The sequence below is a fragment of the Dermacentor andersoni genome, chromosome 1 (genome assembly GCF_023375885.2).
Source record: "Dermacentor andersoni chromosome 1, qqDerAnde1_hic_scaffold, whole genome shotgun sequence".
In the NCBI taxonomy this organism is placed as follows: Eukaryota; Metazoa; Arthropoda; class Arachnida; order Ixodida; family Ixodidae; genus Dermacentor; species Dermacentor andersoni.
In genome coordinates, this window is record NC_092814.1 from 402,263,871 (window position 1) to 402,269,036 (window position 5,166).

Sequence of the window (5,166 nt, forward strand, 5' to 3'; positions counted from 1 at the left end):
AAAACTGCAATACACTCTTCCAAAAACTCTTCATGCACAGATCCTGCACAAATTGCAGATGCATACGGAGACTTTCCCCGCTTCTGTGAAGTATTTAGACTGTCAAAGAGTCTATCGATCCTCTCAACAAATCTGGCTGTGTGGATAGCCTCTGATGGCAACTGTTGGAATGTTACCAATGTGCACAATGCAGCAGCGCAATGATTGCTGAATACCTGTGCTGCGAGTTTCACAGACATCTTCGAAGCAAAAGTTAAATTAAAGTGCCGGGCACTCAACTTTGGGATGGACCGAATTTGCATTTCTCGATCCTTCTCACAAGCCTGTCGTATGTACGAGCTTTTAATTGTGTCACTGCCTATCCTGAAGTCATACTTGAAGAGCATATTGCGCAAGCACTTGAGCAAATGCGGTGGATCAAAAATAAAGAAAAGCGGTTCACCATTCACACTTAAGTACGGCTTTTCAGGGGTCACAAGTTTCGAAAACAGAGAAACATTTTGGTTCCCCCGATCACAAACCACAGCCACAGGCTGCAATCCAGCTCCAACCAACATTTTGTGTCATTTGAAGAGAAGGTCATGCAGAACAGTTGCAGGCGCTGCCTTATCTGCAAAGAAGTAGCCAAGAGGCTGCTTCCACGGCGTACATATTCCTTTGGCCATGAACACAAGCGCCTTGTTTGCAAGATTTGGACCTTGTGCTGTACTGTACTCTTCAAGGCCTTCAAATCTGTCCGACACTGGATTGTACGACAGCTCCTATGAAACATGCATTTCATCAAAAATTATGGTGCAAGCCCTGTCTTGCCGTGGAAAAGACGCTGCCCGTTTCTCGATCAAATCAAAAACTTCAGGATAAAATCCAACCCTCAATGGTACGCGTGCAAGCCACAGCTGCAGTGGCCTAACAGATGGAAGTTTCAGGAGTTTCCTGCAATATCTGTAACCTTTTGGGCTGTGGAAGTATAAACCTAAAGCAAAGGTTTTGTTTTGGCTGCACCATCGACGGCCAAACCTGCTGACATTGTGCATCTTTAACTGAGCTTCAAGAAAAGCAGCAACAGCTGGTGTTAAATGCCAACGCAGACTATCTACCAATTCGGCAGTGGTCTTCATGCGACGGCGCTGAAGCAGCAGTCCTTGCAGCCTCTTGTTGCGGTTACGCAGCTGCCTGAGCTTGGCTCGAAGTTTCTGCAGTGGCCGCCTTTCATTGATGGGGCTGGTGAAAGATCCTGCAACGTACAGAGTCGACGGAAGAGCAATAAGTTGCTACGTCGGGTTTAGTCACAGCTGCATGTAGTCCTGTAGCACCAAAAAGTGCGCAATATTGCGAAAGCGTTGTAAAATTGCTAACCTTCATAAGAAAGAGGCGAACTGCTGAACGGAGCTCCTGGTGACAGATCAGCACTCGCTGACAGTGTTGCGGCCACCCCTGCCGTGCCAGGTTCCAGAGATGAAGCGCTTGCTTCAGTGCTCGGTCCTGCATATGTGTGGTCAGCTGCGCCCACAGAATATAAAGAACAAAATATAGTGACAGCGCAGTTCTGACAGGGAAGCCAGCAACCCAACAATGCACAAATAATAACTAAGCACCACAGGCGGAATTAACACTTACACTGAACCATTATGAAGCCACTGGCGTGGGAACAAGCTTGGTTCAGCGTAGAACCAGTAGGGCTGGCACCATCTGCATCTGCACAGCGCACAGACAAGGAATTGTAGCATATTTCTGAGCCATACCTCCTCAGGCTGTTCGAGCAGATACGAAATAACAATCACCTTCTTGGAAGAGTAGCAGCGACTGGGACGGCCGACTCTGGACGTACCCCTTGGAAACAGGTACACCGGAGACAGCAGCTATCATAGGAAGCAGTCCAATGAGCTTTCAGTCGTCACCATTTTCAAAAGATTCATGTCAGTTATGCATACAACCCTGCTCACCTGGTTCTCCAGCCCGGCGCACTGATGCCGAAGTTTCGCTCAGAGATTGTGAACAGTCCATGTCGCTGCTGCATTCGCTTGAGGTGTCTGAAATGGCAACATTATTGCGGAGAGAAAAGAGAATTCAGTACCTTTATAGTAAATAATTTCCAAAGAACTATAGCTTCCACAGCATGCGGTTCACATTGTCATCACTCTAGAAAGAAAAATGCTTATCCAATGAAATGAAATTCTGTTTACCACCCTTAATCGTTAGGCACATTAGTTTGATGTCATCAGCAGCTGTGGAGCACCAGTAAATCATTTGCAATTTTCATATGCTATGTTTTACTTTGAAGAGTGCGAAATTCGCCTATCACACAAACAACGATAGCTCGCAAATCAGGTAATGTGCCCCATATTGTTTACAGATTTATGCAGGTCAGCCTATGGCCTACGCAATGAGATGCAACAAGAATGAATTCGTAAGCAATTATCGCAAAAAATAAAAACCTGTACAAACATTGGCTTTCGCTAGCATGAATATTGAGGTAAAAGGCAACAACACAAACTATTAGTGCATTTCTATAATCGTTCAGTGCGTGCTTTGATACATAACACATGAGCACACAATATATCGAGAAGCTTTTCACCAAGCGTACCTTGCCCAAGTCGGCATAAGATTGCATCCTGATAAGACTGAAGGTGAAAAAAGAAGCTCTGCATACAAGAAAGCAAAGTTCTGGAGTACTAAAATTCATCAAACATTTAGGAAGGCTCACCCTTTTTTCCCCCTCACTTCTTTTGAGCTATCAAAGGAAGGACGAGAATGCCCTCTGGACACGACAGGGACCGTTCATGAGACAAGGTTTCACGGTGAATATGAAAGATTCAACTCCCACTTGCTGCAAAACAAGTAGAGTCGCCTGGTTTCCGTTGCTGAAGTGGCTAGCGCATCAAACAGCCTGAACCGGAAGACTGACAGACTCACGTTAAGATCCTTTGGAGCCCTTTGCCATACCAGACTACCAAATATCCCACTTCCATTATCCTTTTTTTTACCGGAAATATCAGGAAAGAGTATTCACACCGTCAGTGTACTTTTTCCGCACCCGTGCCTAGAAATTCGCTTGAGCACCCTTCGCCTACTAAGCTTGTGCCATTAGCTTACCACAAGCACAAACCTAATTCTATGCTATGTTGGACATTTGTCACGAACCTCACATACAGTGTACAGTGCATACCGTGAGAAAAGAAGTTTCGATCGCAACAGCGGTAAAATACGCCTTGTACAATGTCGCACGGCATACAGAAAGTACACAAATAAAAGGGCTGGAGCACCCCCTTGTGTAAGCGTCTAGTTGATTCAAATACTGACAACTGTTGAATCGCTAAACTTGCATGCAAGAGGCGTAAAACGAATATTATATATATATATATATATATATATATATATATATATATATATATATATATACACACGACATGTATATAATTATATGTGCTCACGTGAAAGCGATACTTCCATTTTCGTTTTTGCTTAGCAGGGTGCAGGTAAAAATTTACTGTAATTTTTAAAGCCACAAGACAGATACATAATTCGTTTTCCAAAAGACGCTAGATTGTTTACGGTTACGGCAAAAAGGAAAAATTTCATTTTTTCACAAAACCTGACATTTCAAGAGCGGCGAATGCCTTAGAAGTTTGATAACAAAAATTACCGGCAATGCTTGCTCGAGTAGGCAAAGCATCGTGTCGCAGCCTTCCTGACGGCAGATACACAGATGGTTCGAAGTGCCTCGAGCAAATCCTGAGTTCTCGTAGCTGCGACGGCGCCTTCTCCAGGCTGACATTGCGGCAGAACTGCGCCCACGCTCGGCACCTGGACGTGATGCAACATGCACGTTAGATACAACTGCGCCAAAAGGAATACGCATACTCGAAACGCCAATGCGTCATTATTCCTGTCACTGCTAACTGCAGTAAATTATACTTGCATTACATCTGAACTATGGTAGTAAATGCTCGCGCCAAGCTCTCTGCGCCCCAGAGTGCGGTAACGCTCATCCTCATGCCACGCGGCTAGCTGCTTTTCTAAGCTCAACGAGTGACGAGAGTGAAGTGCGTTTAAAATTACCCTGCCAGTCATGTATATGTAGGACAGCAATACCAAGGCAGGCAATAACTCCTGCTGAGCGAATCCAGTTAAAGCCTCCTCAAAGCCGCGCACATGCACGAGGCTGAGTTTCGATACTCCCAGTTGCGAGGGGATCCTCAAATTAGCTTCATGGTTTTGCAAAACTAAACAATGTCGTACTCAGAGCTGTCAGGTAGCAAACTTTGTTCTAAATGGGCCTCCCGGTCAGTAGCGTGCACGTGGTTGCTCCTGAGAGCCCGGTGTGAAGTTCACGTTGGTGATAGTCAGCTGCATGAAACTCACTATAAATTAGAAAACTGTGGGCCTCTTTCGCACACCTCAGCACTGAAAGTGTGTGCCCTGCAGTGTAGTGCATAAATATCCCCGAAAACATGAAGCCAATACGCACGAACGGGTTACAGCTATGAAACACGAGCGAACAGCCCGGCGAAACCATATCGAAGCTATCGCGCATACCTAGAGCAGACGACACTGTCAAGAGCTCACCTGTGAAAGTCCAGCGGGAATCGGTGTAGCGTGACACCAATGGTACTATCCACGCTGTCGCAGTGTACCACGGAGCATCGTTTCTTCACATGCCGCAAGCTCATCTTGAAATGAAGCGCTAAGCGCTTCAAAAGAAGAGCGCGAAGCGTGCAAAGACGGAAAAAGACTTCGCACTGGCCGCACGCCGAAGGAGACGACAAAACCGAGAAAACTGCCGCAGCGGTGCAGCGGGCTGCAAATCTTACCGAACGGTGACAAAGAAGCGACGTGCAAGGACGACGAAAACTTCGCAAAATGAGCATTTTGAGACCGGCGAGCTAAATTTATACGCTTTACCAGGCGCGCCATCGCAGACAGCTGGCGATAAGAAATCGCTTCGTAAGCTCCCGCCACTGTGGCCGGGTTAGCCGGGTATCGAAACAAGGCCTGCAAAGACGCGCTGTAATGCACCGCACACTCATGAATAGGGGGCAGGTCAAGAGTGTTGCAAAAATACAAAATTTGCCAGGTTTTAATAAAATGACTTACCTCTTTCATAAAACAAGGTGCTAATATATTTTTTCTTTTCTATTGGCAGATTACATTCCAATTTTGTAGCTT

At 45.8% G+C, this 5,166-nt stretch overlaps 1 long non-coding RNA gene across 1 annotated transcript; it reads right to left on the minus strand.

The window, feature by feature from the left end:
- Positions 1–1,946: 1,946 nt before the first annotated feature.
- On the minus strand, positions 1,947–4,741 carry LOC126518666 (uncharacterized). The gene is made up of 3 exons (XR_011892376.1): positions 4,567–4,741; positions 3,644–3,804; positions 1,947–2,030 (listed from the first exon to the last, which is right to left on the minus strand). It is a non-coding gene; the product is annotated as an uncharacterized lncRNA (long non-coding RNA).
- Positions 4,742–5,166: the final 425 nt, after the last annotated feature.